Here is a 19,409-nt window from a genome sequence, read left to right as displayed (position 1 = left end):
TGGTCTTAGGGCAAGTGCCCCAGGGATTGAGATGAGCGGGGGGGGAATCTGCACAAAGCTACACCACTAGCGGCACAGGGGCGGCGGATGCAGGGTGCTAATCGGCGCCTGGCGCCCAAGCCTTTCCAATGGAGGTCATCGGTTTCGGAAAGATGCTGCAGGCTTGGACCGGAAGGCTGGGCAGGTAAGTTGGTTAGGTGTGGACCTGGGCACTGTCAGCTGGGCTCTCCAGAGTCTGGGGCATAGTATGCAGGGTTACCTTTTGGTGCCTGGTTTTCTCATCTGGTTCCAGACTCGGTGGGGGGGAGCCTTTGAACAGAGGCTGCAAGCATCGAGTGGGGGTCCTGTAAAGGTCAGCCACCGATGCAGATGAGGTCATGATCATCAGGGAGACTTAAGGGGATAAATGAGTGTTCGAGGCATATGGGCTGCAGATGGTACATTTATGAATAGATCGCCATCTGGTGTTGGGCTCGGATGATTGCACTTTGTTTTTCTTCTGGAGAAGTCTTTGTCGTCATAGGTGACTCCTCCTCTCGGTGTTAGTGCGCATGGGCATCGGCTCCATCCTTAGATTGTTTTTTTCCGCCATCGGGTTCGGATGAGGATCGAAGCGCTCCGGACCGACTTCAACAAAGAAGGTTATAACCGGCACGTATTCCTTTCCAAATCGACTGTATCGTTATCGAACGCGACTTCACTCCATACCGACGCGGTTCGAAGGACGACGACTACGAGAAACTCGACGTAGTCCAGCCCGGGGTCCATGGAAAGGACTCCATTCAAAAAATGTCCAACGTGTGGTGCTAAGTTCCCACACAAGGACCTACACGAGGTGTGCAACCTCTGCTTGTCCCCTGAACACGAATCCAGGGACTGTGAGGCCTGTGCAGCGTTCTCGTCAAAATCGACGATTAGAAACCGTCGAGCCCGAAGACACGAGGTATCGAGAATGCAGTCACAAGCAATCCCGGAGCTGTTCGAGGACCAGCACCCAGAAGAGGAAGAAGAGGCCGACGAGGCGGGGTCAGAAGCGGACGAGTCCGACTATGAGGAAATCGACGTCCAACAAACCGTGAGTGACGACGTCCCTTTACCAAAAAACAGACCCCGCACGGTGTCGACCCCGCCCTCGAGCCCGGTCAGACAACCGAAAAAAGTTTCCAACGCCCCGCCTTCGAGCCCGGCAACGAAACAGAAACCGAAACACTCGGTCCCACATCATAGTGGTTCCGGTTCCGATAAACCGACCACATCGACACCGAAGCACCAGGTCAAGGAAAGCTCGAAGTCGAAGCAGTCCATGTCGACACCGAAGCACGCTTCGGCGCCGAAAACACCCCCGACACCGGGGACATCTTCGATACCGAAGAAGTCGGATCCGAACAAAACTTCGGCACCGAAAATACAAATGGACAGTTCAAAGAAAAAACACCTTTCGGAACCGAAAACTGCGGTACCGACACAGGAACACGGAACGGATCCTAAACAAAAGACTTTGTTTATTGACCCAAAGACTGGCAAGGTAGCCACAGAACTACCTAAAAAGAGGAAACATGAACATTTGGACGACAAGGCTCATCCAAAGAAGAGAACAATGGGGACGAATACAACTCCTCCCCCTTCTCCCAAACCTCACACACCATCTTCACCTCTTCCTCACAATAGGCCAGATATCCCTCCCACACGTCCATCTACACCTACAACAGATGGAGAGAGTGACACAGGGGAGGGGGGACACCCTGGGGATGATGAGGACACAATCCCAGAGGAGGCAGACCCATGGGAGGAGTATAATGTGGGATCAGGTAATGATACCGACCTTGAGTCATATCCCTCAAAACCTTCACCTCCTGATGACAATACTGGGTTTGCACAACTCATTACTAGAGCAGCAACATTTCATAAGGTAGACCTACATACAGAACCTCTAGTACAGGACTTCTTATTAGAAACACTACCTACTGCACAAAGAACATCAGGAACACTACCAATGCTAAAGGGCCTTCTCAGTCATACATCAGAGATATTCAAAGACCCAGTGAGGGCTAGGGTATTGAACCCAAGAATTGATAAAAAATATAGGGCAGCTCCAAAAGACCCAATATACATTAAGGGACAAATTCCTCTAGACTCACTAGTGGTCACAAACGCTCGCAAGAGAGCAAACTCTTTATCTACAGGAGAAGCTCCACCTCCTGACAAAGAGTCCAAACTAATAGATGCCTCTGGCAAGAGAGTAGCATCTCAAGCGGCAAACAGTTGGCGCATAGCTAATACGCAAGCACTACTTGCAAGGTATGACAGAGCGCATTATGATGAGTTAGAAACACTCATCAAACATCTCCCTAAAGAACATCAAAAGAAAGCAGATCAACTTATACAAGAAGGGAAGTTAATTACTAACACTTCAATAAAGTGCGCCCTAGACGCGGCAGAAACTGCGGCAAGGTCGACAAACACAAGCATCATGTTAAGGAGACATGCATGGCTCAGAGTATCAGGGTTCAAACAAGAGGTACAAACATCGTTACTGAACCAACCTTTTGATGGGAAAACACTTTTCGGCACAGGGACAGATGAGGCCCTAGAAAAGATGAAAAAGGATACAGAAACGGCTAAATCAATGGGAGCATTGCAACAGCCGACACAAAGAGGTTCCTTTCGTAGATCCACCTATAGAGGAGGATCCAAAAGTACAGGCACAAACCAACAGCAAACCTCTTTTACACCTACATCACCCAGAGGTAATTCTAGAGGTGGATACAGGGGTAACAACAACAAGGGTAGAGGTCGCGGAAACAACAACAACCGCAACTCTCCAACCCCAAAACAGTGACTTCATAGAGCTTCCCCCAGACCATATAACACCGGTAGGGGGACGCCTATCACAGTTCCTACCTGTCTGGGAAAACATCACATCAGACAAGTGGGTAAGACAAATTATCCAACATGGTTATTGCCTAGAACTCACAGCTACCCCACCAAACATCCCCCCCAAACAGCGTCCAATGAAACAAGATCACCTGACACTATTAAAACAGGAAGTAATATCACTGCTAGAAAAGCATGCCATAGAGAAGGTTCCACAGCACCAACAGGGAACAGGAGTATACTCCCTATACTTCCTAATCCCCAAAAAGGACGGGTCTCTAAGGCCAATACTGGACCTAAGACCTCTCAACGCATACATAAATTCGGAACATTTCCACATGGTCACGCTCCAACAAGTACTTCCTTTACTGAAGAAAGGGGACTTTCTTTCTACACTGGATCTAAAAGACGCTTACTTTCATATCCCTATTCACAAAGCCCACAGGAAATACCTCAGGTTTGTGGTAGAAGGACAACATTATCAGTTCAAAGTCCTTCCATTTGGTGTCACGACGGCACCAAGGGTGTTCACAAAATGCCTGGCAGTGGTAGCAGCTCACCTAAGAAGACAACAAATTCATGTCTTCCCATACTTGGACGACTGGCTAATAAAAGCCAGGTCGCAAGAGGAGTGTCTGCAACACACACAAAAGACAATTCAGCTACTACACCAGCTAGGGTTCACGGTGAACTACACAAAGTCACACCTACAACCAAACAAGGTTCAACAATATCTGGGGGCTACTATAGACACAGAAAAAGCCAAAGTGTACCCCAACCCAGTCAGGGTCCAAGCAATGCTTACAATCATTCAGAGATTTCAGCCACAACACTCACTAACAGCAAGAGTGTTCATGCAGCTATTAGGCATGATGTCATCCTGCATACTGCTAATACCATATGCAAAACTACAAATGCGTCCGCTACAAGAATGCTTAGCGACACAGTGGAATCAGGCTCAAGGGCAGATTACGGATCTGGTGTTGGTAGACGACCGCACACACCGCTCTCTGAAGTGGTGGAACAGAACAAACATTACCAAGGGGCGGTCGTTCCTAGAGCCAATTCCACAGGTGACAATAACAGCAGACGCATCGCTCACCGGATGGGGAGCACATATGGACAAGTACACAGTACAAGGAAGGTGGAGTGTGCAGGAAAGAACACTACACATCAACTACCTAGAACTACTGGCAGTGTTTCTAGCATTGAAAGCCTTTCAAATACATGTTATCCACAAAGCAGTCCTGATCAGAACAGACAACATGACAGCAATGTATTATATTCAAAAACAGGGGGGGACGCACTCTCTCCAATTATCCAGACTAGCGCAGGAAATTTGGAGATGGGCCATTCCTCAAAACATCTATCTGTTAGCCGAACACCTACCAGGAGTTCAAAACAAGATAGCAGACATCTTAAGCAGACAGTCGGAACAAATACACGAATGGGAACTGCACCAACAAATACTGCAGCCATTCTTCCAAAGATGGGGACAACCAGAGATAGACCTATTTGCCACTCATCAGAACGCAAAATGCCAAAGCTTCGCGTCCAGGTACCCACATCACCTGTCGCAGGGCAATGCGTTATGGATAAATTGGTCCAACAAATTTGCATACGCTTTTCCCCCTCTCCCACTAATCCCATTAGTGGTCAGGAAACTGCAACAACATTCAATGACCATGATACTAGTAGCACCCACGTGGGCAAGACAGCCGTGGTTCACCACGCTCTTGCAACTCTCACAAGTGCCACATCAAAAGCTACGAATTCTACCCATGCACCTTACACAGAACCATGGAGAAATAATGCACCCAGATCCAACTCAGTTGAACTTAGCGATCTGGCTCCTGAAATCCTAGAATTTGGGTACTTAGATCTCCCCCCAAATTGCATGGAAATAATTAAACAAGCGAGACGTCCAACCACCAGAGCATGCTATGCAGCTAAGTGGAAGAGGTTTGCTATACACTGTACTAATAACAATATCAACCCTCTAGACGTATCAACAAGGGAGATTATTTGCTACTTATTACACTTACAGCAATGTAATCTAGCGTACACATCTATCAGAGTACATCTAGCAGCTATAGCAGCATACCTGCAAAACAGGCAGCGCACATCACTGTTCAGAGTACCAGCGATAAAAACATTCATGGAAGGTCTTAAAAGAGTCATTCCACCAAGATTACCACCTTCCCCAGTCTGGAACCTCAACGTAGTACTCACCAGACTAATGGGGCCACCCTTCGAACCTATGCATAGGTGCGAAATACAATTCCTTACATGGAAGGTGGCATTCCTTATAGCTATTACATCACTCAGAAGAGTAAGCGAATTACAGGCATTAACAATACAAGAACCATTCCTACAGTTACACCAGAATAAAGTGGTTCTTAGAACAAACCCAAAGTTCTTGCCTAAGGTAATTTCAGCATTCCACATCAATCAGCCAGTGGAATTACCAGTCTTCTTTCCAAAGCCACAGACGGTGGCAGAAAGGGCTCTACATACACTAGATGTTAAAAGAGCCATTTTGTACTACATAGAAAGAACACAAGACTTCAGGAAAACTAAACAACTATTTGTAGCATTTTCCCCAACACATAAGGGCAATCCTATCTCTAAAGCAGGCATCGCAAGATGGATTGTAAGATGTATACAAATATGTTACATTAAAGCAAAGAGAACATTAACTGTTCCTCCTAGAGCTCATTCCACAAGAAAACTAGGAGCATCTATGGCATTCTTAGGGAACATTCCCCTAGATGACATATGTAGAGCAGCAACTTGGTCTACACCACATACATTCACAAAGCACTACTGTGTTGATGTACAGGCTGCACAACAAGCCAGAGTGGGCCAAGCTGTATTAAAAACTCTATTTCAGACAGTTGCGACAGACACTGGTGACCACCGCTAGGGAGGTAACTGCTGTACAATCTATTCATAAATGTACCATCTGCAGCCCATATGCCTCGAACGGAATATGCTACTTACCAGTATGCATCTGTTCTTGGCATAGAGGGCTGCAGAGTGGTACATGCCCTCCCTGCCTCCCCGGAAACCTGTGTCTGTCCCAACATTATCTTATTTAGATACATTTACATGGGCATATCTTTATGTACTATACTACACTACTCCATCTAACCCTACTATGGCAAAACAATCTAAGGATGGAGCCGATGCCCATGCGCACTAACACCGAGAGGAGGAGTCACCTATGACGACAAAGACTTCTCCAGAAGAAAAACAAAGTGCAATCATCCGAGCCCAACACCAGATGGCGATCTATTCATAAATGTACCACTCTGCAGCCCTCTATGCCAAGAACAGATGCATACTGGTAAGTAGCATATTCCCTCTCTGGCTGTAGGCATCGGGTGCAGAGTGTGCAGGGGCGCGGCTCCACCTGAATCCAGAGTCCTTGAAGTTGGAGTTTCTTTGATGGGAAATCCATGTCCACAGGGAGAAAAGAGTCTTTGTTGAAGTCCGCTCAGGTCTCTGGAGAGGTGCTGGCTGCAGGACAGGCCAATTTCTACGAGCAGGGTCACTGGAGGAGGAGACGGTTCGTAGATCGTCATAATCGTAGGAAAAAGGTTCAGGGAGCCCTTAAATACAAAATTTAAGGGTGTTACTGAGGTCGGGCAGTAGCCAATGGCTACTGTCACCTCGGGTGATTACACCCTTTTAGGTGCCCCCTCCCTTTGGGGAGAGAATGCAGCCCTGTTCCTATTGGCCTAATTCTCCAATTCAAGATGGAGAATTTTTCAGAAAGATTTTCACCTCATCCCCTAGCCACACCCGAGGGGTGTACCAGGCCAAGGGGGACACACCTCCTCTGCCTACTGATTTTCCCACTGGTCCTGCTGCCAAAAGTGGGGCCTGGACAGGTGGGGTAGGAATTTTCACTAGTTAGCGCTGCCCAAATCAGCATATCACAAGGTCTGAGCGCTTTTGAGGCTCACAGCCAAATGTTGCTGTTCCTGCTTGGGGAAGGTGTGAAGCACCTCCACCCAGATCAGACTTTTTTTCAGACCTGCAAGAGCACAAAGGCTCTCACTCCATGAGGTCAGAAACCTGGCTGGTGGTGGCTGGCTGGCGGGGACCAGTCAGCCAATCTACCACAAATTGGTCATTTTTCAGGGGGCATCTTTAAGATGCCCTCTGGGTGCATTTTATATGCAGTTTTTAGTAAAGCCATAATGGAGCTGTGGAGTTCGTGTTGACAAACTCCCAGGTCATGTACTCAAAATGGCTTCACTGCACTTACGTCTGTTAATGGCACAGACACTGTAGGGGCATATTGCCTATGTAGCTATGCCCTCAACTGTAGAATGGTGCACCCTGCCTTTAGGGCTGTAAGGCCTGCTAAAGGGGTGACGTACCTACGCCCCAGTCCGTTTTGGCAGGTATGGCACACAGGGATGTGTTTATTGTTATGTATAGGGCACACCCTTGTTTGAAAAAGCTTTATTTTATAGATCAAAATAACCTTATGTTCCTAGTTTATCAATGATAAGATATGTTTAGCGTGCTGGTCGGGGATGAGGCTGCCTACCACAGGTCAAATATAATGATTAGAACAAGTGTAAAAAATCTCTTGTAACCTGGCCGCACAGCTTGAAATTATTTTGCGAAAATTAACATTTTTATATTGCAGTGTATATTCAGTCAAAACCGTATTCAAGACTGTTACATCGTGATTTTTATTGGGGATCACAGTCCACTTATTTTGCTATAATTTCTTACATAACTATTAATCCTAACATAATATAAATGATAACACAATAATTCTTATAAAAATTACAATTCTCAATATTTCAACCAAGTTAGCATTTCTTCATAAGCACTCTTGTCGATGCCCAGTGCATTTCGGCATAGACATCCCTTCTTCTGGGGCCTCTGTAAACATAAATAATGAAAATGTTATCAAACTTGTATTTTAATATACAGGGTAAAGAAGTACTGTATGAAGGCATTGTTAAACTATGTCCCAATAGGTGGGGTTCAGTGACTTGAATTGAGATGTTCATTTAGTGCACCAAAAAAATAATACCATCATCAACCCAGATAAGTACTCCGAGAATACTGCATCGCTGAACCAATGACACTGATGCCCTAATAGCAAAAAATGTGACCTTGAGTACGAAGAACAAGAACCCCTGACGTGCAGAAGTTTAGATAGATGTGTTAAAAAGATAACCACTTACTCGAAGTAAAACGTATGTTGACAATTATAGATGAAGGCCCTTGTACGTATAAGACGTGACATGCAGAATGATGAAATAAATATGTGGTTGGAAAAAATAAACCAAACATAATCCGAAAACAACAAATACTAAATGCTCAATATCTCGTGCTTTTGTTGTTTTAAGTAACCGTTGTTTACCCAAGCAGTTAAACCCGCGTAGGAAAATGTTAGCTCTACCTGTGAATAAATGAAGATGTATGTAACTCCTATGTGTTTATAGTATACCATACTGTTGGTATACCAGAAATAAATTAAATTGAAAATTCTTACCCAAAGAATCGTAATGCCAATATGTACACGGAACGTCCCATGTTTAGGAAATTACGTTGCTCATGCGAAACCTCGTGATATTAAACCACGGTTAGAAAGTAAGGTGCTATTGAACACGCCAATGCGTTATACTTACAATGTCTGTGAATGGCACAGAAACTGTAGTGGCATATTACTCATGTAGCTATGCCCTCAACTGTGGTATGGTGCACCCTGCCTTTAGGGCTGTGGGGGTGACTTACCCATGCCACAGGTAGTGTTGGTGGGCAAGGCACACAGGAATATGTGCCATGTCGACTCTTCAGTTTGGTCTGCACCAAAACACGTAGCCTGCAATGGCAGTGTGCGGGTGTTAAATTGAAGGTCTCAGAGGGTGGCATAATACATGCTGCAGCCCTCATAGGCCCTCTCTGGTCACAAGGCCCTTGGCATCAGGGATACCTTTTACAACAGACATGCATGTGGCCCAGAGCTGTGCCAAATGTGGAAACAAAGGTACAGTTTTGGAAAAGAACACAGGCCCTGGGAACCTGATTATCAGGGACCCAGGGCACACTCAGTCAAGTTGGCATCCGGTACGTGTCAAAAAAGTTAGTGGGTAAGTATGCAAAAAGGGGCACTTCCCTACAACGCCCACCCCCTCAAACAAAAGAGGATGAGACTAACCTTTCGATAGAGAGTCTTACTTGTCTAAGTGGAAGAACCCAGAAAGTCCATACGCATTGGAATGGGCAGGCCTGAGTTCCACTGTAAAGTACTTTCCCTGTAGGCTATCATCATTGGTCTGGGATAGGTCCACTCCTTTCCCTAGCTCAGGCATCAGACTGCACAATGAACAGCTTGGAGTAGTCTGGAGCTCTGAGAATAGGTGTTGAGCACATTGCCTCTTTCAGGGTGTCAAAAGCCTTTTGACAACTAACTGTCCAGTTCAGATTCTTTGGCATCTTTGTGGAGGTAAGTTCTGTGGGGGGTGTCACAATGGATCCATATCCCTTCACAAACCTCCAGTAATACCCAGTAAAGCTAAGGAATGCCCTGACTTCGGTCTGGGTTGTTGGAGCTGCTGTGTTCTGAATTGTCTGGATCTTGGGTTGCAACGGTTGCAGTTGGTCTCCACCTACAAGATGATCCAAGTACACAATAGTTACCTGCCCTATCTGGCACTTGGATGCATGCCTTCATAGTTAGTCCTGCAGATTGCAGGACCTGTAAAACCTTTCCCAGGTGAACCTGCCAGGAGGAGCTAAAGACAGTGATACCATCAATATATGCTGCACTAAAAGCCTCCAGCCCAGCAAGGACTTGATTTACCAACCTTTGGAAGGTGGCAGGGGCATTCTTTGAACCCTAGGTCATAACAGTAAACTGATAATGCCCATCCGGTATGGAGAATGCTATTTTCTCTTTGCCTTCTGGGGCCATGCCAATCTGTCAGTACCCTGCAGTTAAGTCACAGGTGCTGAGAAATGTGGTTCCCCCTAACTTGTCTATTAGCTCATCAGTCCTGGGTATGGGATGAGCATCTTTCTTAGTGACAGCATTGTGAACCTCTGTAGTCCTCACAGAAACTAATCCCTCTTTTTCCACCCTTTGAGTGAGGTAGGGACTAAGGCCATTGTGCTGGCTCTGGGACTTTGAGGGCTAAATAATTTGTAGCTCCAGCATCTTGCTTACTTCAGCTTTAATGCTCTCCTTAACTTGGTCAGACAGCCGATAGATCTTAGTGTGACCGGCAAACTGTCCCCATTCTCCACATCATGGGTTCACCAGTGTGTCTATCCAGGGGATAATGAGACGAGTTAGACATACTGCTGCAGTACATGCCTAAAGTCAGCCTGCTGTCGGACAGTGAGGGTTTTTGAGTAGATAACTCCATCAACTGACCCATCTTTTGGACTGTAAGAAAGGAGGTCAGGGAGAGGTTCACTCTCTGCCTCCTGATCCTCATCAGTGACGAACAGCATGGACACATCAGCCCTGTCACAGAAAAGTTTCAGTCGGTTCACATGGATCTCCCTCTTTGGGGTTCCTGCAAGTGCCCAGGTCTACCAAGTACGTGACCTCGCTTGTCTTCTCATGGGTAGGGTCGCTCCATTTGTCCTGGAGGTCACCATACATTTTGCCTTGGTGCAAACTCTACAGTGCTGCTTTTTGGTCATACCACAACTTCTGGAGCTGTTGGCTGACATAAAGATTTGTGGATGCCTTTTCGCATGTACCCTGCCATCCTGGACCGGAAGCCTAGAGCATGGTCCACCACATCTTGTTTGGGTTCATGGAGATTCCTCTCCCAACCTTCTTTTACAAGAGCAAGTGGTCCCCTTACAGGCTGGCCAAACAGAGGTGTAAAGGGGGAGAACCCTACATCTAATCTCCTTTTGAGCTTTTCAGGAAGTCCCATTATCATACCTTTCAATGCCTTGTTGAATCTTTCAACAAGGTTATTGGTTTGTGGGGGGAAAGGTGTAGTGTATTTTTAGTTAACTCCACACTCCTCCCACATGAGTTTCAGGTTTACAGACCTGAAATTGGCACCTCTGTCTGACCATGGTAAAGATACCAAAAAGGGCTTTGGCTACTACATGGGCTGTAGTAGTCCTAAGGAGAATTGCCATTGAATACCTGGTAGCATGATCCACTACTACCAGTATAAATTTCTTTTTTGATTCTCTGGGTGGGTCAAGTGGACCCATTATGTCCGCACCAACCCTTTTAAATGGAACCCCAACTACTGGTAGTGGAATTAAGGGGACATTTGTGTGCCCTGCTGTTTTGACACTGGCTTGACGGGTGACACAGGAACTAACAAACTCCTTTACTATCTGGGGCCAGTAGAAATGTCTGACAAGCCTTTCCCAAGTTTTAGTCTGACCCAGATGCCCAGCTAGGGGGATGTCATGCGAGTAGGAACTCTCTGTATAACTGGGGCACTACCTCTTTCCTAGTGGCACCTGGCGGGGAGGGGGGGGGGGTCTCTGTGCTCCCTATACAGGAGTCCCTCCTCCCAATAGGTCCTGTGGGAGCTACTGACATCCCCTTTTCCTGTGCAGCAGCTTGTTGTTGCAGGATCTCAAGAGTGGGACAGGACTGCTGTCAAAAGCACAGCTGTCCCCTAGAGGGCCCTCTTGGGCCCAGGAGGTCAACCTGGTAAAGTCCAAGTTCCATGGGCTCAGTTCCCTCTTATGTTGACAAGTCCAGTCCCTGAGGAGAGGGGTCCTGAGCTTGTTGCTGTTCAGAAGCTGGTTCACCAGTCTCCTTGCCTTTCCTCTTCGAAGGTTGTGCCATCTTTTCAGGCTCCAACACATCTTGTTCACCCTTTGGTTTGCTTTGTGCTCTGGTCTTCACACACACTACCTCAGTGATGGGCAGCATGGCTGCAATGGTTTTCTGTTCTACCTCAGTCCATACTGAGTTTTCCGGGACATTTCCAAGCAGACAGGCAGCTGGAAATTTTGGAGAGACCACTACCTGTTTCTGACCAGTACTCCACCCCCCATCCCCCCCAGTCTATTTCACCAAAGCCATGGAATGGTCTGTTGTGACCCTGTCCGCATTGGTGTCTGGATAGGTTTTTGCCAGTCATGTATTGTCCTGGGGAAACCAATATTGACACTGCCACTTGCCTGTATCCCTCAGTGCTTCTACTCTAGTCCCATTCACTAAGGGGTACGATAGGTACTTTTTCTAAGTTAGAGGGCCAGACGGCTAAAGTGTCCAATTCTAGTTCTTGAAGGGGAGGTAGAACAGCTTCAGTGTAAACCCCTATTTGCTCTGGGCACACTGCTGATCGACCTGGAGATTTGTCACACCAGTGCTAACTGGAGGTGGTCTAGGGTCATTCTTGTTGTGACATCACCAGTGTGGTGTCCAACCTTCTTACAGGTGTAACACCAGACCTTCAGGAGATTAAAATGTTTACCTTTATACCCACCAGTGGGCAGGAAAGACTTCTGGGGCCCACCCTCATGGGCAGATTTTTGGGTGTCTTTAGAAGACTTAGTTTTTATTTTGGGGGGATGGAGGCAGGGTTGTAAATCACCCCCTTTCCCCATCGGAGGTTTTATAACCCCTTTCTTTCGGTTACCACTTGTGGAAGGTTTGGTCACCTTAGTCTTGACCCAGTGGTCTGCCTCCTTTCCCAATTCTTGGTGAGGAGTTAGACGTAGGTCAAACCAGATAGTGATGCAACTTTTCATGCTTGCAATTACTGAACAAGTGTTCGTTCATCATGAGATTGTAAAGCCCAACAAAATAATGCACATCACTTCCAGTTACCCAACCATCTAGAGTTTTTACTGAGTAGTCTATGAAGTCAACCGAGGACTGGCTTGGTGGTTTTGTGAGCCCCCTGAATATAATCCTATACTCCTCAGTTGTGAGTCCAAAGCCCTCAATCAGGGTGCCCTTCATGATTTCATAGGATTAGCATCTGCCCAAGTGAGGGTCAGCAGACCATCTCTGCAGTTGCCAAAGTAATGTTTCCCAGTGTGACTTCTTCACTTGCCTCATTCCACAGACCAGCTCAAAGGCTAAGAACCATTTGGTCATGTCATCACCTTCCTTATATTTGGGGACAATCCCTTTGGGGATTTTAGGGTCATAAGAATTCTCTTTCCATAGGTTTTAATTTGCTGCCACTATTAATGGGAGCTATGCCCATCTCTGCTTTTTTTTTTCTAGAGCCAGGAGTCTGGACTCCAGATCTAATCTTTTGGTCAACCTTGCTTGAAGTATGTCCTCTTCATTGAGGGTGTCCACAATGATCTCGTTAGGACTAGACCCACCTATGTGGGTCCTAGGTGCTGTACTACCCTTGGAGTGAGAGGCACATTAGTCCTGGTCTCTCTATCTAGTGAGGGAGGTTGGGGGTGGTCCTCCACATCACTAACATCTTCTGAGTTGGGATCCCCCCCCTCCTCAGAAGGGTGGTCCCTGGCATACTCTACCAAGAGCTCCTGAAGCTTGGTCTTGGAAGTCTGGGACCCTTTGGAAAAAAATTAAGTTTACACAGAGAAGGGGGGGCACTGGAGAGCCGGTTCATGCCTGGCTCAAAAATATGCTACGCAAAAAATTGTTGGACGGGATGCCGAATAAATCATACATTCAACCCCAGTCAAGAGATCCAGGTTAAATCCATTGTTTTTGCTCACCATGCCACCCCAGTTTAGACCCAACCATTTGCAAATCAGTCTTGACCCTGTGCCTCATGGGAACAGTCCAGACCGAACTGCCAAACCAGGTCCTCCCTGGACCAGAAACACACATCCTGGGACTGGTTTCAGGGTATGTCACCCTTCATCAGCCAGGCTAGCTTGAATCCAGTGCCACAGTGAGCAAGGGACCCACGTGTAGCCTCAGTCGTGGGACTGTGCCCACCCGTCCCTCTGCTATCTCGAATTGCCGCTCGCCCCCTCTTTCCCCTTACCTGCTCGCAACTAGACTGTGCCCGGCCTGTGCTGACTGCGGCGGCTCCCGGTTGCTTCACATAGTGTGGGCTGCCCACTGGGGAGCCCTGCGTAGGCAGCTGACTCTGTGGGGAGCTCCTATGTAGAAGAGATCCAGCCTAATAGGCCGCAGGGACGACACGCGGCACATGCAGATCACAAGGCCACACTCACTGCTGATCATTGTGCTGAAGGGGGGAGATGAGTGCTGACTTCCAGTAGCCCCCTGAGGACTGCTTTAAGCAGGGAATTGGCAGTGGGAGCCTGCTAGAGTGTGGGGATTCCCCAAAGTTGGGCAATTTTTTCAGTAAGGTATGTACTAGGCCGGGTTCTGCTGTGTATGGGTAGGGGAGGGGGATGGGAATAGTAGACATTGTGTAAATGGAGATTTTCACATGTCACATATCATGATTCCATTGGCCACACACAGCAATATATGACAACCGTACTATATGGCACACAAAGCTGACATTCAGCCACACATAGACATCACATTTATGACATAGAATGTAAGGGGGCTCAATAACGGGCTTAAGTGCAGACATGTGTTGCAATATAGTCGGTGACACATGGTGGATGTAATATTCTTGTAGGAAACACACTTAGCACTCACAAACTCACCTAAGTTTGTCTCTAACTTGGGGTCACATTGATTCTTCTCTAACGATAGCTCCTACTCAAGGGGAGTTCCCATATTGATGCGCAAAACTCTACCCTTTAAACACCTATTTACCATCACCGACCAGGAGGGGCGGCCCTTAGTAGTTACAGGTGACTGGCAGGCCATAGGGTGCTACTTGTCAATGTGTACTCCCCAAACATCGACGACCCAGCATTCTACCAACATTTGCAGACACAAAAAGATTTAGTTGATACAGATCACATTATTCTCGAGGGACGCAACCTCAACAGCCTGAACTCGGACCTTGACAGCACAGCCGCATCCCCTATCAATAAGCGGCTCTCGCTAAAGATGCTGCAGACGTTTTGCTCCACATATTTGTTGTTGGATGCCTGGTGACGCCCTCCGGCACCTGCTTACACCCACTACTCATCGTAGCATAACACATGGACACGCCTGGATTACTGAATGATATCGAACACACTCACTTCATGGTTTCTTTGGATATATCACCTTCCCCGTATGTTATCAGACCACTCGCCAGTGGTCCTGCGTGTGCGGCTTCCACGCGTGGGGGGGTTCGAGCAACAGTGACTGTTTCCTAACGTGGCATTACATGATACTGTCTTCTGGGTGGATTTGCACACGGCAATAACTGAATATTTTGACCTTAATGAAGGATCAGTCGACTCAAAGGGCACCCTGTGGGAGGACTTCAAAGCACACACCAGTGGGCTTTGCATTTCCAAGCAGTCGGGAATATTGACGAATTTGCGGCACACAATATCCCGCTTAGAGAGTGAATTGTTGACCTTAGGGCACAGCCATGGGGAATCCCCTAGACTATTTAAGTAAACAAGCAGCCTTACTGGCAGAGTACTGTGAGGCAGCAGAGGGAGAGGCTAATTTTGGGGGACAATATGCCACTGCTTTGAGATATAGGGAGGGGGAGAGGCCGGGACGCACACAGGCTCGAGTGTTGCGGCCACCATGAGGCCTCTCGTACATATCAGGGCTGCAGAGCGTAGATGGCACATACGTTGAAGACCCACTTGGTATACAGCGAAATTTGCTGACGTATTACACTGAATTATACAGCACTAAGTCGACTGATGACCTGGAAGCCGCCTCTGACTACCTGGGCGAGGTGGCTCTGGTTTGGCTCTTAAACACACAGCAGCAGGTCCTGAGCAAACCTTTCACCAAGGAAAACATTATACTAGCTATTGATTAGATAGATTGCTCAAAAGCGCCCGGGTTTCTATGTATTTTCAGGGACATTCTATAAGGTGTACAAACCATTGTTTGCGCCCCTCTTGTTGGAGGTGTATGCAGGAGCACTGAAAACTGGAGTTCTCCCCCCCCACACTTCGGCAAGTGGTTATAATTTTACTCCTGAAGCCGGGAAGAACCCCTTGCGAGGTGTATTACACCGGCCCCATTCATTATTAAACTTTGGGGTCCCAGTGGGATTTGCTGGACTTATACATGTACTATATACACTAACAGGCGCATCAGGGTAAACGGTACATTGACCGGATCGTTCTCCATTACCCGAGACACTTGGCATGGATGTCCGCTGTCGTCACTACTTTTCATAACCGCAATGGACCCGCTGGTAAGACACCTGCAAGTAAACCGGTTTCATCTGGGAATGCAGTTTAAACCCGGTCCTCTATTTGTGACGTATAGACCAGCTAACTCACAGTGCCACCATAAACCACCCTAACATACCAGGGAGCGAACCGTGTCTCGCAACCACTGAACATGAAAACTCTGATTCCTCCGGAATCGTGGAACCAGTACAGAACCTTTTGTTCTGTCACTCATGCTCACTTATTCTCAAAGTAATATACAGAGAATGCAAAGTGGGACATTTTCAATAATTTATTAAACCAATGTTAGTCTTGCATGAACTACTTGTGCTGCAATGATTAGTAGACTAAAGCAGGTAAACATGATTACAAGCAGCAGCAACAACTTAAAGAGGCAATCTAGTTCTACTGTGGTGCCAAACAGTTGTATATATGCAAGCTCTAATGTACTCCTACAGTGCGAACCCTACTCTAAGTGTACCTTGAGTGTGTGTAGTTGTAGAGCCAACAATCCCCCTCCATGGGACGATCCAACCCGATTACCTGATGGGATATAGTGAATGACCCTGTCTTGGTCTTGAGTTGGACACCGCTCACTGAATGTCAAACCGGTGGGTGGTGGATCAAAAATTAGCTAGCATTCGCGCCAAGAATTTTCAATTCTATTAAGGACACGGAGGCGAGGATTATGCTCCTCTTTCTTATATTTGCTACTCACAGCAGCCAATGAAAAACGTTTTGTATGCAAATAAAACTACATTTCCCATGATGCTTGTACATACATCACATCCTGTATAGCCCAATAAGAGCTGCTGTACCTGTGTCTCCTCCTCTTTCTTTGCTCGAACTTATATAGTCCACACATTAATAAATCCAGTCCAATCCACGGAATATGAGTCCCAATAAACATCCTTCAACATGGAAGAACCATCCTCAAACTGGAAAGATTACGTCTTCTAAGCCAGAAGAACACCTGCTCCTTCATCTTTACTCGAAGCTGAAAGGAATGAGACAGGAAAAACCCGTAACTTCTGCTGATACAGAGTATCAAGTACATGCGGGTGGGTAATTATTACCAATACTGTAATAAACCGGGTGGGATAATCCTCGCCTCCGTGTCCTTAATAGAATTGAAAATTCTTGGCGTGAATGCTAGCTAATTTTTGATTCTATTACAGGACCGGAGGCTTCGTATTATGCTAGTTTAACGCTTATAATACACAACAACATTTATATCACCCACCGATTTGTAATAATTGGTAAAACAGAAATTCAGAAATCGAGACCTTGTGGTGTTTGAGCAATCAGAAATAATCATATAACATTGCGAACCATGGCCTCATGGACAGACTGTGACCAGACATTTGGTATGAAATTATTCCCTGGCATAATCGTCCTCAATCATGTGGTTAGTATAGTCGCTGGCACATGTTAAAAGATTTTTGTAACACAACCAACCATTAATTATATCTTGGATCCTGAAGCAACTGGAACAGAAAGTGTCCGAAACATTTAGGGTAAGAATCCCGCCTGCCTTTATATCAGACTTCAGCCAGTGGCTATCGAGACCGCAGTAACAGGTTATAACTAGGACCTCTTGAAAATTTTAAAAACAATAAACCCATAATTTTTAGCTGGAAAGCTTGCTATGTAGTTGATCCTGATAAGTTGTGATCCTGGTATAAAGTGAAATGAAAAACCTTGTTTGAAATGATTACCGTACCTGTAAAAATCCAGTGTGGTGTTACCTGCTGTAAGAACTGCGACAGGTATAAAGGCCTAGCGTCACCGCATGAACCGGAATCTAAACCTGGGAGTATGTATGAATAGGCCATTATAAATAAGGGAAGCTAGAGAAAAAACCCATCCCCTTAGGAGAATATTCTGATCTGGTAGGGAGGTAATGGAATACCTGACGAGAAAGATTGGAAAATACTAGGCGAAAATAAACGGTCCAACGGCTGTTGTAAGGCAGAGCGAAAACCAATATGTACAACATTTTTTGCTAGAAGAGCGTCCGTCATGTGGGGAAAATTAACCCCACAGTAGAGTCATGTGTGATGTATCTATCAGCTAACGTGGCATTTCCACGTTGAAAAAATCGCAAGGGACTGAAGAACCTGGAGTTATAAGGGAGCGCCAGCAATGCAGGTAAGCGCCTGGCAAGTTTCTGTTATTATCGGGAACCTTGAAGCCAAAAAGGTGGTTGCTTTCTTGAGGGCCGACATGCAAGAAGCCCCAGTAATCTCGTGAAAGGATACAAAGCACCCGAGCAGGACACAACCCTTGGCCATGGGTGTTGAAGTCGGCATGGAGGTCTTCATACATCAGAAATGCTAGGATCCGTTTCTGCTGACAGTGAAGGTGTAATAATAATAATTCACATTTGAAAAGCGCGAACGATCACCCGTAAGGGTCTCGAGATGTAGGGGTCGTCAGGAAGATTAAGCAAACTATTGCCCCGAGTCACATGGTGCCGGGCTGATCTGGCGCCGAGGACCGAACCGTGATCCCCAGATTCCAGCGTCAGGCGGCTTGGCGCCATACCCCTTGCCAGTGTAAGGCATTGGAAGGGTGTCTGAGGGCTTAGGAGTTGACCCCTCAATTAGTAGGAAGATCAGGCACCTTTTAATTTGGCGGTAGCGCCGGTTACAAATATATTGTGAAAGTGTCAGAAAAACTAATGGGAACAAAGTTAATAATACCAGTACACCAACAAGTCCCCGAAGGGCTCTTGCACGGAGAGCTCCAGAGTGCGCTTCAAGGGGGATATGAGAAGGATTGCACCATCAGAGAGTGCCAGATAGCGAGGTACCGTTTGGAGGACGAACCCCCTGAGGCAACGGGGAACTGAAGTGTAGCTGGAACCGGCCATGATATTGTGTATTCCCGAAAAGGGACAGAAAGCTGAAAACCCTGAAGCATAAGGGATTACAGTTGAAAATGGCCATAAGAAAGTGCAAATGTAAAGGACTGTTATTATAACGTATCCTTGGGAATCTAGAGGAATGCTAAACCTGCCCATATACTCTAGACACCTTTGCAACAAAGCTAATGGTGAACGACCACCCATTTGACATGGTTAAATTATCCATTTTCAGAAAAAATGATTGGCATCTCTTGGAGGAGATGGGGCGAAAAAAGAACTCAAAAAACGTATCGTGTTCACTGCAACCCGCGGAGCCACCAGGGAGACTAAACCAGCTAGCACGAATGTTCTGGAAAAATCCTTCTTATAAAGATCTAGAATCAGGAGGGAGTGGATGTCAACGGTAGGAAGACCAACCTTGGCATTAGGAGAAAAGAAAAAGATAAAAAACAAACGAAACAAGACAAGAAACAAGACC

This window comes from Lissotriton helveticus, chromosome 1_1 (genome assembly GCF_964261635.1).
Source record: "Lissotriton helveticus chromosome 1_1, aLisHel1.1, whole genome shotgun sequence".
Lineage (NCBI taxonomy): Eukaryota > Metazoa > Chordata > Amphibia > Caudata > Salamandridae > Lissotriton > Lissotriton helveticus.
The sequence above is the reverse complement of the archived record's forward strand: the minus strand, read 5'-3'. Positions refer to the sequence as shown.